Consider the following 18,495-nt stretch of genomic DNA (forward strand, 5'->3'; position numbering starts at 1 on the left):
ATTTCATCCAGAATTTGAAATAAATCTGTAATTCTTATTATTCATGATTCAATTATTCTTGAACACACAATTTGATTTGATAATACCATTTCAAATACATTTTAGTACTTTCTATTAGTTTTTTCTGCATTGTTCTAGTTCTTTTTCTTGAACAGATTCTATTCTCATTTAGAAACTTTTTCCTTATGAAGGTCTGTGGAAAGAGCTAACAGCTTCTTTAGGAATTTCAGGATATTAACGTTATTTTATCAACAACTCCTGAAACATAGCAATGCGAACCCATCAACGGTTGCCTAGCTTTATCACAGAAATAAACAGTCTAGATAAGCCCTAAGAATATATCAACATCATTTAAACATTATGAAGATTTTTATTTATCCTAATTATGATAAAAAAAATAGATAATCACGACTTTCAATGACTTTAATGCTGTTATTTTATCAAAAAATAAAGTGCATTACACTACTGTACTGTAACGTAGTTGAATAATTCCATGAATAACTAATGTTATATTATTTGAAGTTATAATCTATTCTTGCTTTACACAAGTGTTTTTTGCATTCATAAGTATCCCATGGACTTTGGAATAAAAAAATCATACTACAGTGAATAATATATGGTATTTCCTTCTTAAATTTGTGTCCCATGAAAATAATCAATAAAATATACTAATAATTGTCAATAATAATAATAATACTGCACTGAGCAGAAACAAGAACACGATACAAGAGCAACGTGTTAGCACTACGCTTTCCAGTAGACAACCGAAATAATTATTAGTAACCAGACAGTTCAACGTTCTAAAAATAACTTGTAACCATGGTGAACAGTTCCATAATTTCGCTAAATTGGTTCTAGGTATATGTCAATTAATAAAGTCTTAAACAAATATCATAATACAAATGCTTGCAACTAGCATACTATAAATTTTCACAAACGATCATTGTCAAATAAGAAACAATCATTTTTAAATATTATTGGACGACCAGCATAAAATTAAATAGGTTTGCTTCATTTTGTCATATTATTGTTTAAAATAAGTCCAAAACAAATAAGTTACCAGCCTTTTCACAAATATGAATCGGTTTTACCGATTGAATATAGTGATAGATTCAAGGACTTTCTACACTTTTCGAAATGAATTAATGTTTTCAAAATACACATTGATGTGGAGCTTGTTTCTTTCTGAATTGAATAGCATATTCATATTTTTTATCAATACAGCGGTTTTTATGTGAGGAAGTGATATTTGACGCGGTGTTTTGTATGTAATTCTTATGGGAAGCCGGCGTTTGCCAGCCGAGAGGTCGGAGTTTGACAGGCTCATGCCATCTCATCCGCGTATGTAAACGCGATCGAGACAACCTGCTATACACTATCCTTGGTTTGCACTCACCATTCTATATGAAGACCGAGTGGCACATATATGTGTCAGGAGTTAAAAAACCCTGAAATTTGAAAAACTTGAAGAAATTTAATGATCTCCCAGAGTAATTCAAATTACTGTTAAGGAAATATTCATTTCAACAGGTGATATGATTTGGAATGTCTGGAGTATTCTGTATTAGTTTTTTTTTTTTTTTTTTAAGATTATGTCCTAAAGACTCCAGTCATGGAGTATAAGACCAGTCATGTTATTACATAATAATTCTAACACTAAGTAGTTCAACCTAGTTTAGGTTTGAAAGGAATTCTTGTACACTATAAAAAGCTCTATCAACTAAATATTTTTTAATTTGTTTTTTGAAAATCTTCAAATCATCATTACTTTTCAAGATTTGAGGTAGCTTGTTATAAAATTTCCTACCAATATAATCTGGTTTTTGTTCAAATAACCTACTATTGTGACCCATTATATGATAATCTGCTCTGTTTCGCGTATTATACTCATGAACATCTGAATTCTGGATCACACCACTCGTTTTCACATGCATTACAACTTCATATACATACAAAGATGGCACAGTTAATAGACCAAGCTTTTTAAATAAAGGCCTACAAGAGTCTAACCTATTCACTTTCTCTATACATCTGAGTGCCTTCTTTTGAATCTTAAACACCCTGTCCATATTTTGTTGAGATGAATTACCCCATACTAAAATAGCATACCTAATATGAGATAGTATAAGTCCATGGTAAGCAGTTAACAGTAGTTTTTTATCATCCAGCCTAGCAAGCTGCCGCAGGACAAATACCCCAGATGATATCTTATTACATATCCTCTCAATGTAAGGATGCCATGTTAATTTCCTATCCAATGAAATTCCCAAGAATGCTACTTTCTCTTCTTGGTCTAATTCATTCTCCTCTACAAACACATTTATTTCTCTATCCTCTACTGAATTATATTTACTTTTGAATTGTAGGAATTGACATATCTTACTATTTATTGTTAATTGCCTTTGCTTCAAGAATTGGACAATTGACTGTACTCCAGTAAAAGCATTTATTTCTAGACTATCTAATAAATATTGTTAAAGATAAGCGATGTGTCATCAGCAAACAACAGAGCTCTGTGATCTTTCAACTCTTTTGGTAATTGGTTCACATACAACAGAAACAGTAAGGGACCCAGAATTGAGCCTTGAGGTACTCCAGCCTGGACCTCCAGTTTTTGAGATTTAATTTTTACTATTTCATTCCCATCCACCTTGGTAAGCTCAACACACTGGTTTCTACCTATGAGATATGATTCAAACCATTTTAGTTCTATACCATTCACACCTACAGTTTTTAGTATTTCCAATAATATTCTATGGTTCACACAATCAAAAGCTTTGGATAAATCAAGAAATATTGCGGCTGCCTTCTCACCTGAATCTATTACCTATATCTATAAGTCTTTCAACAAGGGATACTATTGCAGTCTTAGTAGATTTCCCTTTCTGGAAACCATGCTGTTCATCACATATGAAATTAATTTCTTCCAGGTGCATCAATAGCCTATTTAAAACTACTCTTTCAAAAATTTTACTTATTACATTTAGAATACTAATGGGTCTATAATTTTCAACTCTTTCAGAATCACCGCTCTTGGAAATTGGCAAAATTTTTCCTTGTTTCAGATCATCAGGGAAAATACCCTGCTCTAGTGAAGTATTAAGGAGATGCAATAAAGGGTCCAGTAATTCATTTTCACATTCTTTTAAAATTTTGCTTGAGACCCCATCCTATCCTACTGTTTTTTTGTTATTCAAATTTTTTATTATTCTTGACAACTCATCTCTTGATAATGGATGAAATTTAAATACCTTTTCAATTGGCTCAGCATTTAATGTAGTTGTATTATAAGTATTAGTGTTCAGTGACTTTTGGAGATTATATGCAACCTGTTGATAATACTTATTGAAAAAGTTACAAATGTCTATACTATCATCCATATAATTTCCATGTTCATCGATTATCCTAGGGACATTAGTAGTAACTGTATCTTTTTGAGCTGCTCTCCTATTTCTATTAATTACCTCCCAAACAGCAGAGTTAAAATTGGTACTAGTTGTTAATATTTCAGCTGTTTTCTTACACTTAGCTTTCCTCACTTCTTTTGCATAGTTTTTCTTTAGACATTTGTATTTGACTTCACTCGGAACATCCCTCACTAATTTAAATTCCTCATAAGCTTCCCTAACAATATTTCTTTGAGTAAGAATATCTTCAGTTATCCATTCATCTACTTTGTTTAATTTACTTTTTACTTTGATTTTTTTTATTGGACAGCATACACTAATGTGAAATCTCAGAGTATCAATGAATTGCTTATATTTGTAATTTAGATTACAACTGTTATAAACACTACTCCAATTTTCTTGAAGCAGTTCCTGCTTCAAACAATTTATATTTCCTAGCTCATATTGCTGAATTTCTTTCACAAAAGTTTTTTTTCTGCTTGGATTCTGGCCCTGCAACTTAACATCTAAAATTTGATAGTTATGATCTGATAGATCTGAGCTACCTAACCTGACATTACAACCTTCTATATTTGTGAGGATATTATCAATAATTGTCTGTGATGTTCGAGTTACTCTTGTATATTCGTTGTCCTTAATTTCTAAATTATTCATATTAATAATATCTCTAATATCCTCTGTCATTTTATCCTGCCTGGCAAAATCGGTATTGAAATCTCCTACTACTATAACATTTGTGAAACGAGCGGTTGTAATTTCCAAAAGTGTATGGAGCAGCTCACAAAATTTTTGCCAGTCTCCATTTGGTGACCTATAGATACCTAACATTGCTACCTCAAATCGATCATCAATTTTTAACCTTAGTCCCGTCACCTCTAAATCCATCTCAACAGAAAATCTCTTAACAAAATCCAGTTCATAAGTTTGGGTATGTTTAGCATTGCTGGTGAATATACATACACCACCACTTCTATGAGCTATTCTACAAAATTCTGATCTCAGTGAATAGCCTGGAATCCTAACTTGATTTATTTCCTTTATTTTTAAGCCATGCTCTGTGAAAATAACAATGTCAGGATCCTCCTGTTTAAGAAATACTTCTAATCTGTCAATTTTGTTGCGAAGATACTGAATATTTTGATGATAAATACTAAAAACCTTACCATCTTGTGCTACTCTATCTCTAGCATTTGTAGCTATTTCCCTTTCCCTGTTTTGAGCCAATTTACTAAAAAATCGTTATTTGTTTTTTTGACTGTTTTTAAACCAGAGGATTGCAAACGGCTTTCAATCAGCTCTGCCAATCTATTACAAAAGATTACTTTGCCAGATCGATTTAGATGCAACCCATGATTAGTGAAGTTATGTCTTTTCAGCCTTTCATTTAGAAAACAAATCCCCAGTTGTTTAGAATTCTTATTTTTTAGGCTGTTGATTGTATTATGGATTGATTTGTTTGTCGAATTGATTGCTTCATTTAATTCTGGCCTATCAAACCTATTAGGAATAGTACTTATTATTAAGTTTGTTTTTTTGCTGAGTGGCACAATTTCCTTGATTTTTTCTGTTACTTGAGGAAGATGATTCAAGTTAGGTTCATTTATATTATTTGAGCCACCCAGTACAATTAGATAGTCATTTTCATCAAAGTCTTTAGTTTGTTCCCCAGCTGACTCTACAACTGCATTAATTGATGCACTTGGCTTGAAAAAACATTGGACATCAAATTTATTTTTCAATCTTTTATCAAGGGGATCACTGCAATCACGTCCATGACTGGACGTCAGTAGCAGAACTCTCCCTTTCCTATCTTTATTTCCCTCAGCTATATTTTTGGTTGCTGTCTTCAAAACCTCACTGTACGTTTTATTTCGACCATTTTCAGAGCATTTCCCATCATACAGGTTAGATTCTATTTTTTTGCATTTGGACGGAGATTCTATTTTTTTGCATTTGGACGGAGGTTCTATCATACATTTAGTATTATCAAATTTAGATTTTAGTTTCTTTATTTCCTCTGACATTAGACTACATTGATTTTTTAGATTTAGTATTTCTTTTTTATGGTCTTCATCTTGTAATTTTATAATCAGTTCCAAAGATTTAATTTCTTCTACCATCCCTAACCTTTCTTCCTCAGATGTTTTTAGAGTTACTTCTAATTGGTTTTTTAAATTAGTGTGGCTACTTTGTAGTTGAGCAACTTTTTCGGCTAAAGTAGTTTGAGGAACTGGGGTTTTTGGTTTTGGCGTTTTTGAATTTTGGTTTTGGGAACACGTAAGTACTCTCGCTATGTGTACATTTCTATTAATAACCTTCGGTGTTCTACTTGAGCTCATCTTCCTATCTAAGAAATTATATTACTTTGCAATAATAATAATTGATTTATAAATGATAGGATTTTAATTTGGTTATAATTTTAGTCAAGTAAACTATCTATGTTTATTTTTAAATCTCGAAAACCTAACCTCAAAATAACCTCTAAACGATGTTTGGCTTATAAAATAGAATTAAGAATTAAAATCTAAAACAAAATGATAAAACGTGATCAAGAGACAATTAATAATGAAATTAATACAAAATTTGTACTTATCCGTGACTATTTATAACACAAAATCTTCCAAAACCCAGGAGCGAAATTATGTATGACTTTCATTCACAACCTCAAGGTTAGTTGACTGGTATATATGAAGTAAACCTAATTTTTCATTGGGAGGAGTTGATTAGTCATGTGGCACATATATGTGCCACCCAGGAGTGAATGTGCTATTCCTTTATAGTCGAATATATGACATTTTTGGTTATGTAAATATGGATGTTACTTATTTTTATTGTATGTTAATTTTTATATGTTAGCAAGGTTAGCGTTTTAGGCCATATTTACACTGCACTGTAGTAGATAGCCATATTTGTTTTTCAAACCATACCTGTAGGTATGTAAATAAAAACAGAAATTCAAGTACCCATTTTAGAATTGGCATATTTCTTTTTAGAAATAAAAATATAAGAATAATATTATTTTTATTTTTCTTAGATTTCTATTTTCAAGTATTATTCAAAAGTAGCCCTAAAGAAAAAATACTATAGGTATGTTTTTTTCCACATGAATGCATTCACACTAACTCACTCAAAGTTGCAACCATATTAGTCCAGTCAATATAGACATGAAAAAGAGGGCCTACTAGCAATTTATATTTCATTTATGATTTTTATACCTTTATTTTTTTAAGCATCAATGAAAATTAAACTTGAACTTTCAGCAGTAAAATTATAAAAACATTTTGGGACATGTAATTCATTATCAAAATTTGGGAATAAAATAGTTTCAGGCAAAGCCTGCTATTCTTTCCAAATTATATTTATATGATTTGTGATTGTATCCACAAAAGGATAAATACGTTCAGAGCCAACCAATATTTTCATGATAAATAATTGTCTTGTTCTATATAGATACAGAGTGGCCCAAAAACCTTGTATTTTCGATTAAATGGATATATTCAGAGAATTTTTTCTAATAGTTCAACAATACTATGAAGAATCTATCCTCTAAATCTCAAGGATTTATCTTTTACCGAATTTTAAATGTTCTGTCCCAAAAATTTAAACTTCAGGCTCCCATATCTCAAAAAGTAATGATTAAAAAATTTTTTCCTGTGAATCCCTAATGGACGAGATCCATAGAAATCGATAGAAAAACTCTATTGATATCAATATATGCTCATGAATATCAATACGTGCTCATGGATATCAATAGAAATAATGGTAAATACAGTCAACAAAAATCTATTGTTATCACTGAACTTTTAGTGATATCAATAAAAGTAAATGGGTATCATTAGAAGTAAATACAAACAAATAGAAATCATGGTAAATACAGTCAATGAGCTTCTATTGATTATATAAGATCTTCATTGATATCAATAAGGACAGGTTTCTGAGCTCTCAGGATGATATTACCCATGTTAACACACGATGTGAGAATCACATTTCTTCACGTGAATAAAAAGTGAAAATGTTAAAAGTGAAAATCAAACATTTTTTCAACTCTCAATTTAGGCTTTCTGACAAACAGTACAGATGAAAAATCGAATTTCAACCCCTTTCTATCTGTTGCAAAATCGTTTTCAACACACCGTTATCGAGATAAAAAAAATTTCATGCCAATTAAATTTTTGATGGAAAATTTTTTGAATTTTCCAAAAATGTCTCACATTGAGCTTTCTGTTAATCAATTCGGGTATAGAAATGAATTTCCAGCACTTTTTGACTCTTGCAAAATTCGTCTACAGGGCACCGTTAACAATATATAGATAGACCTTTTGAGGTAATTTTAAATGCAGTTGAAAACTTGGTACTGTAATAATTTTGGCAGATTTTCAATTTTCCCGGAACAATGTATTTTTGATGATTGATTCGGGTGTAGAAGTGAATTTCCAGCACTTTTTGTCTCTTGCAAAAATCATCTACAATGCATCCCGGAACAATGTATTTTTGATGACTGATTTGGGTGTAGAAGTGAATTTCCAGCACTTTTTGTCCTATGTGAAAATCCTGTCAGACGTGACACTGATAACGTGCTACTGACGTTTAAAATTTTAAAAAAAATTTGGCTCATCTTTAAAAATTCTAAAAAAATTCATGAACGTTTCTGTTCATATTATCAACCTTGTCCTGAAATTTAAAATGATTCCACTCAAAATTGGAGAAGTTATAACACTTTTTCAAATTAGATCACAGTTTATGAGGAAAATCATGCAGTATCCAGAATAACTCACACAGACTTTGAAATGATTTTTGGGGTTTCAATTCAAATAATAACAACCTACTATTTTATCGTTTCCAACATTATTTCAGTGTCAAGCACAAATGTCCCCCCATGAAAAATCAATAATCTCCACCTGAAATTAATATCAAATGTTTTAATAACAGTAACATTGTCAATAATTTTGAAATTGCCACCATTACTATGGTATCAAGTGAAAATATCGATATATTATCAATAATATTGATACTGTGGAATGGAAATATCAAAGACTTAACAATCGATATATCAAACTAATTCTAACTTTTTTCCTGGGGAAAACTGATTTTATTGCATTTAAAAATGTAGAAATCAGGATTGTATCCACTTTTACTTATTTAAACTATGTAATTTGAATAACGCATTTCCAAACAAAGATGTGAATGATGTTTGAGAATACTGTATAATAATTATTAGTAGTCAATAATTATCATTTATCAATGTATTGATAATATTATATCGACATTTTGGGTTTATCGATTTTGGCTTCAGACCAGAGTGCTGCACGCCGTTTGGTCAATGCATTTTGCATTTGCAATGGACCAACGGTTTTTTGAGGTTGTTTGTGTTTTGTAGTTTGTAATTTTTGTGATTTTATCCAGGAAATATAGGTAAGTCGAATGATTTTGTTTTTATTGATGTACCGTAAAATGAAAGAATAAATTTATTATAGGTCTAAATACTTATATATTTAAATGATAATCTTTTCAAAAGACTATTATAGGCCACGCATTACATAACCTAATAATAATAAGAGAAAAGCCTCTTGAATTTATCATTGCTGGAAATAAGATGATTATTATTCTAGGCAAACACATTCCAGGGTTATATGCTGGTACATATAAATTCAAATGTGTAACAAAACTTTTTATTTAGCCTAGCCTAAGTAATTGAAGTCACCACAAACTAATCTACACTCATGTTATTATAATGAACTTAATATCAATAATATATGACTGTGGATTGATAGATTAAAATTTATTCAGTTGTTTTCTGGACCGGTAGGCTTTATTGAAACTTTTTCCAGCAAGCAATTGATTCATTTATTTATATTAACAGCTTTATATCTTATTCCAATTTAGAAAAACTATCAGTGTAGTCCTCTCATTTTAGCAATAAATATTTTATATAATAAGAAAGAGTGAGACTTTGTGTTTGCAACATGTGTGTTTTTCCAATTTTCTAGTCAAAAAATATTATTTGAAATATGTTTAATTATAAGTAAACTTTTGTTTCATCTCTGATAGGAGCTGTGGTGATGAAATTTTCCAACACAAAAGAAAAATACATAGAAGCAGTATGGTAATCAAATACTGGCTGAAGTCTCCAAAAACTCGGTTTACCAGCAAAGAGAAATCTAAGTAAGTCTCAATTTTTATTAATTTAAAACAGAATATAAAGTCAAACAATTTTTTTCTATGGGTGATGTCCACATGAGCTCTAGGCTTGTGCTAATCATTATAAGTTAGTAATCATACCGGGTGAGTCATATGTATGGGAACCTTTCAATAAATTAGAGACTGTTGTAGATATAATACTGTAGCTTTCAGGATATGTTACTGGTCAAATACTCTAACTCTTGACGTACAGTACAACTGAATTTCAACCCCTTCATAAGGGGTTGACAAGGTTCAGAATGTATAATATGGTGACTCAAGAATTTTAACTGGAATATTTTTAATGTAAATGCCTATTGTGTGGTACATTATTTTAAAGGGCTTTTTAAAACAAGAAACATAACATCAATTAAAATGTACTATGAAACTTGAATCCAAAACGGTGGCTGATTGAAGTTACAGTTTGTAAAGAAATGAGGGGTTATAACTCAAATATTTTTAATGTAAACACCCATTGTGTGATACATCATTATAAAGGCCTTTTTAAAACTAGAAAGATGACACCAATAAAAATCTATGATACTTTTATCCAAAATGGCGGCTGATTGAATTTTATCAATTATTTCTTTAAAAACCAAAACTTCAATCAGTCGCCATTTTGAATAAAAGTATCATAGAAGATTCTTATTGATTTCATCTTTCTCGTTTTGAGAAGGCTTTTGAGATAATACACAATGGGTATTTACATTCGAAATCTTTCATTTACAACCCCCAAGTCACCCCCCTATATGAGGAGTTGAAATTCAGTTGTATGTCAAAAGGTGGAGTATTCGACCAATAACTTATCCTGAAAGTTACAGTATCATATCTACAACAGTCTCCAACTTATTGAAGGGTTGAAGACTGTGATGTTTTGAAAATAAATTTAATTTTAATATAAATTATTGTTGTTTCACCATTTTATTGAAGCAAAAATCTCCCTATTGGCCATCCAGACATTTATGGTTTTTTCCCATTGGTGATGCAAAGCTAATACAAGCAAATGGCTGATACAAAGTCCAACAGCTGAAAAATAAGCTAACATGAAACATTTTTGAAATTTGTCAGCTGTTGAATGATTACAAATGAAAATGAGCTTTCTTTTTGTAATTATAGTGTCCAGCTGTTAGATTGCATAATATATCACTACTTACTAGGAAAAATCCATTTGTCTGAATAGGACTTTATAGTTGAATTTAATTTTTATTCAGGTTAGGGTAGAGAATTTACTTCACATATATTGTGGTTATTCAAAAGTTTTATAGTTTTTTAATGTAAAAATAAAGAATTGAAAAGGTTATTTATTCAGAATAATTAAGGTAATCCTTCTCCATCTTTTCACGATAAAATATTGTAAAAATGTATTTTAAAAACGTTATTTTCATGTGAATTTTTGGAAATTTTCATGCAAAAGAAATGACCAAATGTGGGACAAGAAATGTAGAAAAAACCGTTTTATTCATGTTCTTTTCTGAGTGTTCAGTATACATGTTCAGTATAACGTGAAAATGTAGAAACATAAAAAACGTTATTTTCAAGTTTCAGTTTCACGTACTTTTCACGTGAAAAGTTGGAACATTTACACTTTTTTTCACGTGAAAAAATGTGATTTTCTCAACTTTTCCACCAGAATATGACGTTATAATGTAAAACTGTGAGGACATAATTTTCACGTGAAAAAAACGCTCTTGTGTTTACACTATAATAATACTATAATACTATAATACACATAAAAATACTATATAGGTATGTTTTTTTCCACATGAATGCATTCACACTAACTCACTCAAAGTTGCAACCATATTAGTCCAGTCAATATAGACATGAAAAAGAGGGCCTGCTAGCAATTTATATTTTATTTCTGATTTTTATACCTATATTTTTTTAAGCATCAATGAAAATTAAACTTGAACTTTCAGCAGTAAAATTATAAAAACATTTTGGGACATGTCATTCATTATCAAAATTTGGGAATAAAATAGTTTCGGGCAAAGCCTGCTATTCTTTCCAAATTATATTTATATGATTTGTGATTTTATCCACAAAAGGATGAATACATTCAGAACCAACCAATATTTTCATGATAAATAATTGTCTTGTTCTATATAGATACAGAGTGGCCCAAAAAACTTGGATTTTCGATTGAATGGATATATTCAGGAATTTTTTTCTAATAGTTCGACAATACTATGAAGAATCTATCCTCTAAATCTCAAGGATTTATCTTTTACCGAATTTTAAATGTTCTGTCCCAAAAATTTAAACTTTAGGCTCTCATATCTCAAAAAGTAATGATTGGAAAAAATGTTTCCCTGAGAATACCTTTCCATTTTGATAGCTTGATGATATACAAACCGAAAAACTTTAAAAAATATCACCAGTATAAATTTTATTTTTAGCCTTTGCACAACCTTAAACCGACTCTAGCCGCGGTTCACACTTCTGCCAGTTCACTCATTCGTCAAACTTCTTGTAACATAACCAACATTAAAACTGTACCTTGGAACAAGAATCAATAATTCTAAAATTTGAAATTTTGAGACAAGAGCATTTAAAAAATTGAATTATTGTTTCTTGTTCTAAGGAATTCCTTCCTACTTCTATGCCCGGTTTCTCAGTCGTTCAATAAACAACGCTATAGCTATTGATTCAATAACTTTATCAATTCAATAAATTTTTATTGGTTCCTTAAACATATTTATAGAATCCATGGCAATTCATCTGTTCAATGAATCTGGCAGCATGGCATGATTCCAAACCGACCACTTTTGTAAACAAACTTTATATGGTAGCCATGGTAACCAACTGAATCTTGTTTGTTTAATCCTTGCTGCTTGTTGTGAAGTTCAAGTTGAAGGTTTTTTCCTACTTTAATGATATTTTTTCAAGTTATTATTATAATTATGGCAGAGAAACGAGACCGGGGCAAGAATTTTGCAGAGGTTGAAAAAGAACAATTAGTAGAGATCTGCCTAAAGTATAAAAATGTGATAGAAAATAAAAAGACACATAAATATTCAATAAAAGATAAAAGCAAGGCATGGGATGCAGTGAGAGAAGAATATAATTCTATTCAAATCTAACTCAAACACTCCATCATCTGAACTGCTGCTGTAACTAATTATATCTAGATCCATTTCAATATTGTTTTTATTTAAATAACAGAACATCGAACACAAAACATTCCAACATAACCTTTTAACACAATTCATCGATTCGATATAGATAATTATTATTACAGGCTGGATTTTGGCATTATTTCGTTCAATAAACAAATCTATAGCTTATCCCATATGATTGTGATTAGGCGTACGGTAGTCAAAGAAGAAGAAGAAACAACGCAATAGCTATTGATTCAATAACTTTATCCAATCAATAAATTTTTATTGGTTTCTCAAACATATTTATAAAATCCATAGCTATGGAACGATTTATCTGTTCAATGAATCTGGCAACATGGCATGATCCCAAACTGGTCACTTTCGTAAACAAACTTTCATGGTTCCTATGGTAACCATGGTAACCAACCAAATCTTGGATGTTTATTCCATGCTTCCTGTTGTGAGGTAATTTCCTACAGTACTGACATCTTTTGGCTGATGTCTCCAAAACAAGATGGCTTACACCAAATGAGGGCTATCGATGCTAAATATAGTGCAACTTTGATTCTGTTTTGTTTTTAAAATACTGGTGATCTACACTAATTTCAATTTTATTTTGTAATTTAATTTTTCTATCTTAATTTTTTGATTGCTACCAAAAATTTGAGAAATTTATCCATTCCATAAATATTTATAGGCTGGATTTTGGCACTATAGTTTATCAATAGATTTATGGATTCAATAAGTTTAAGGAGCGTTCTAGAAACGCATTTCTCATTTTTATCGGTTCAATAAAGTTATTGAATGGATAAACAGCTTATGGAGCGACTGAGAAACCAGGCATATAGTGTTTATCGAAAGATTTAAGGATTCAATAAGTTTAGGGAGCGTTCTAGAAACGCATTTCTCATGTTTATTGATTCAATAAAGTTATTGAATGGATAAACAGTTTATGGAACGACTGAGAAACCGGGCACTAGAGTGCAAATCTTTAAAGAAACAAAAAAATTTGACTTATAACCTCAATATTTGGACTAAATTTTAAATCAATAATTCTAATTTTGTAATTTACTGTTAAGGGCAATTGCCTGTTTGTCATAGGTTAATTTAAATAGATGACTAAATATTATTTATTACTTGGGGCATAAGATACATTTAATCTTTACAAGCATTCACATTCACTTAATACTAACATATAAATCATTGATAGAACTATGTAACTTAGTTCGGCAGCTGCACTTCTGACCCAATTTTTCTCGTGACTCAAGTCTCCAATATGATTCTTTGGAAATTACTATACTAATTTGCAGCTTGTTTTACAATAAATTTTTGCTTCATATGAAATTAAAAATCTGAGCCTATTCAATTATAAAATTATCATTTTAAAATCTTAAAACTGCTTCAGTAATTCTTGAATATATTGTAGGGAAGTATGGTTGTAAAGGTTGTTTATGAAGTTGTTTTTGAGGTTGTAAAGTAAGTTGTTTATGAATGGTGAAAGAATTGATTCTTGAAGGAAATAGTAGAGTGCAACTTACTAAAAATGGTTTCCATCAGATGTAGAAAGGGGTTTTAAATCCAATTCAACTGTATAGTTGGCAGCATATTCGTCTTTCATGGTGGATTTTAGTATATGCGTCTGCAGTTCTATTCCCACCTTTGCCTATATTTTATTACTGATCAGAGCTATTTATTGAAGGGTTGACCGCTTATTCAAGAGTCTTAATCAAACAACATGTAGACTTATAGGCCTACGGCCCACACAACACAAAAAGTTTAAAAAACGTTCAATAGATGTTTAAAATGTATAAATCCGATAAACGTTATGAAAATAAATAAAAAGTTTACTAAAATAAGCGTTTACTCTATAAACGTTTAATAAACGTCTAGAATGTATAATGCTGATAAACGTTAGAAATGTTTACTAAAATAAATGTTAGAAAGGTTGGTACAGTATGGAATTTTTACAGTACCTACCCAGTCAACACACTAAGTGAAAATGTTGAAATTGAAAATCAAACATTTTTTTCAGAAGGTGTCTACTCCCCCCCTCACCAGTGTGACTTAATCCCTAAAAATGTCTCAATTTAGGTTTTCTGACCTATAACTATTAAGTTGAATTGAATTTCAATCCCTTTCTATCTTCTTCAAAAATAGTCTCCAACACACCATCATCGAGATAAAAATAAATGTTTTGCACCAATTAAGACTAAAATTTTTTTTCGAGTTTTCCAAAAAAGTCTCACTTTAGGCTTTTTGTTAATTAATTCGGGTGCAGAATTGCATTTCAAAAACTTTTTGCTTTTGCAAAGATTGTCTACAATGCACTGTTGATGATATAATAGACCTTTTGCGCTAACTTTAATCCAGATAGGGACTTAGAAATAAATTTGACAGATTTTCAAGTTTCTCAAAAATGTTCAAAAAAGCAGTCTTTTATGACTAATTCGGCTGTAGAAGTGAATTTCCAGCACTTTTTCTCCATGCAAAAATCCCGTTGACGGGCTACTGACATTTAAAATTTTAAATAAATGGTAAATTGATGATGAGAAATTTTTTAAAAAATCATGAACGTTTCTGTTTATATTATCAACATTGTCCTAGAATTTCAAATTATTCCATCCAAAATTAAGAAAAATATATCATTTTTTTCAAATTAGATTCCAGTTTGTGCTGAAAATCATGTCACACAATAACAAACACACCAAGCCTTTGAAATAATTTTCAAGTTTCCAATTCAAATAATAATAAACTACTATTTTATTGATTCCTACATTATTTCAGAGGAAGCACAAATGTCCCCCATAAAGAAATCATTAATCCACCCCTGAAATATAGAATTTTTCAATGTTAACAATAAAGATTGTCTATATCAATAACTTTGAAATTGCCGGGGTGATGCATCGGCATGATCGGCAGCCATGTTAAGATTTTTCCTGTCTCAAAGGTGATGGTGTTGGTGAAGTCAGTTGTCTGTTCTCCTTCGTTTTATAGCATCATCAAGTCATAGTTTGTTTATTCTGCTGATTTTTGATTGCTGAAGTTCTTAAATTAAGGTAAGATCATTAATTTATGTCCAGGATATTTATTGATGAGTTTAGTAGCATACAGAATTTACCTACTAAACAAAGCTGTTTAGGCTAGTGATGGCAAAGCGTTCCCCAGACAAATTTGTAAAGCACATCCTTCTTTAAAAGCACTATGGTTAATAATTATGTTAGGCCCTATTAATAGCCCTGATACAACAGTAATTGCAATGTTTAGTAAGTGTAGTGTTTTGGGTGGGTGCACGCAAATTAACCAACATTTTAGAATTCACATAATTCCATTTATTGAATGATTCATCAAGCAGCAAGAAGAGAACAGACCAAGCACACAGGCAAGGCAACATACCAATTCAAAACTGTTGGTCTCACTGCCACCAACTTAACTAATAGAGAAATAGTAAACTGTAAATGTATAAAATAATAAAGTACCTAATTCAACATTGAAATAATTGTTGTTATTAATATATACGCTCTCCTCCACTTGAAATTAAGTCACTTTCGGTAGGTCAAATCCGGTAAGTACATAATCAATAGAATTTCATTTCAAGGATACATTTCAAATTTCCAAATTACAAATCAAGGACAACTCTTGATTTCACAGTATGGTTAGAACGTCTCAAGTTTGGAATCTCTACATCATTATTTACAATAGAAACATCGTTGTTAGAAATAGCATTAGTATCTGCATTTGGTACCGTAAAACGGGGTGAATAGGGACTAGGGATGGGTATCGATACATCAATTTTTAAAAACATCGATGTTTCAACATCAAACATCAATGTTTTTAACATCGATGTTTACTGTTGATGTTTTTCACTTATCGATGATTTTACCTAGACATCGGTCATCCGATGTTTTTCCCAACTAAAAAGTAAAAACAATTCTAATTTTTTAATTTGATACAAGTTTTTTTTATTTTTTTGTTTGAAGAGGATTATCTTGAGAGCAATAAGCAATAGTAACAGAATTACAATCATTATCTCTATCATATTATTCAGTGTAGTATTCTGTTTAGTGTTTTTGTGAATATAGATCACTCTTGTGAAAGATCTCGCATAAGTTTTGATTTCCTGCAGATTGCTATTTTTATTTTTCAATCGGGCTCTCTGTATTTTTATGTGAGACTGTTGGATACTCTTGAAGATTTACATTACTTCTGTGGCTTGTGTCAAGGTTAGATAGTTAGTTATTCAGAATTGAATAAGAGGTCGGATTCTTCGTTTCTTAGGAAGAAAGAGTTTTTTCTTACTACAATTATTTCCTCAACTTGTGTTTAACACTAATTAATCCAGCTCTGGAAAAGAGGTCCTCGTATTGTAAGGAGTGCAGATATCCATATAAAAAACTTAATCCATTTTCATTTCCTAAAAAATCCATCAGGTATTGAATGTATACGATATGAGTATCAATGATTGCTAAAATTAGCTTAGGGTGAAATTTCAAGACCGAATCCTCAAGGATATCCCGAGAGGTACCATGAAGATGACAAATCTTGTGAACTAGAGTTGATGTATCTTTCTAGTCACAACCTGACTTCAATTATTCGAAAGACTGTTACTTGAATACCACAAGTCCAAAATTGCTGTGATTCCAGTTAGTAACTGTTGAAATATAGGAACAATAGCTCCAGATAAAATTGTAGTCACTTTAGAAGCTCTTTTTGTGCTCTACAATCTGAGATCAGTCTTGCTCTACAAGCGATCTATCTCATATTCCAGGTACACCTGACAACAATGCTCCTTGTATTGTGAAAAACACCTAATTTTCAGCTTCAAGCATCATCACCAACTACATTGTCCTCACATTGATATTTTGCACAACGACATAAGTTCTTGAGTTTATGTTCTATGAGAATCATCCGTAAGATACACTTCATTTCAGTATTTCCTAGTGGAGAGGCGCGCTTAAGGACACCTCAAGGATCAAAATTTCAAACACATAACTTTTGACACAATGCTCAGATTTCATCGTACTACTCTTCATCCTTCTCGGTTCGTCACGGCGGTTCAAAATCATGCATAATAAGTCAAATTCGGTCGAAAAATGGAAAATTTATTGTTGAGTGTACTTAAGCCCATATTCCAATACACAGAAAATGACCAATTATTTCTATATTCAAAGTTGCATGTCTTGTGAAATACTTCTGATAAAATTTCCAAATCTAGTGAGAATGTGAAAATTGTCCCCCTCTACCCACTCCAATAAATAATACTTTCGATTCCAAAACAATTTGGAAGTTAAGATTTTAAAAATGGCGATTTCATTTTTAAAATTTTTCTCGTAATTTTACTGTTGATCAAGAGTTTCTAAAACGAGTCTGATACATCATAGAAACTTACGATTGATTACAAATTGTAGATAAATTCATCCTGTACGAGCTCAGTTGCCTAAAATCCATCTTGAATCACTTTTAGCTATCATAGAACTGCCAAAACCGTTAATATGAGAAAAATATCTACAATTTCCGGATTTTTTTCAACAATCAAGTCTCACTCTAAGAACATATTTTTTAAGAATTGTTTACAGCAGATGAGATAGAAAATTCTATTGTACATTTCAAGATCATGTAATAATTTTTATAATAAGGGGTTACCGAGATACATAGCTTTGAATATAGAAATTGTCCATTTCTTATGTATTGAATATGAATAAGTAAGTACCTACACTCAACAATAAATTTTCTATTTTTTGACCGAATTTGACTGTTGATGAACCGCCTTGGCGAGCCGAGAAGAATGAAGTGTAGTACGATGAAATCTGAGC

The 18,495-nt window shown here is 30.9% G+C and overlaps 1 protein-coding gene across 4 annotated transcripts in view; it reads left to right on the forward strand.

Annotated features, from left to right (window-relative positions):
* The window catches only part of LOC111059185, a 267,640-nt gene that overhangs the window by 162,451 nt on the left and 86,694 nt on the right, over positions 1 to 18,495 (forward strand). The window lies entirely within an intron of this gene.

This window comes from Nilaparvata lugens, chromosome 9 (genome assembly GCF_014356525.2).
Source record: "Nilaparvata lugens isolate BPH chromosome 9, ASM1435652v1, whole genome shotgun sequence".
In the NCBI taxonomy this organism is placed as follows: Eukaryota; Metazoa; Arthropoda; class Insecta; order Hemiptera; family Delphacidae; genus Nilaparvata; species Nilaparvata lugens.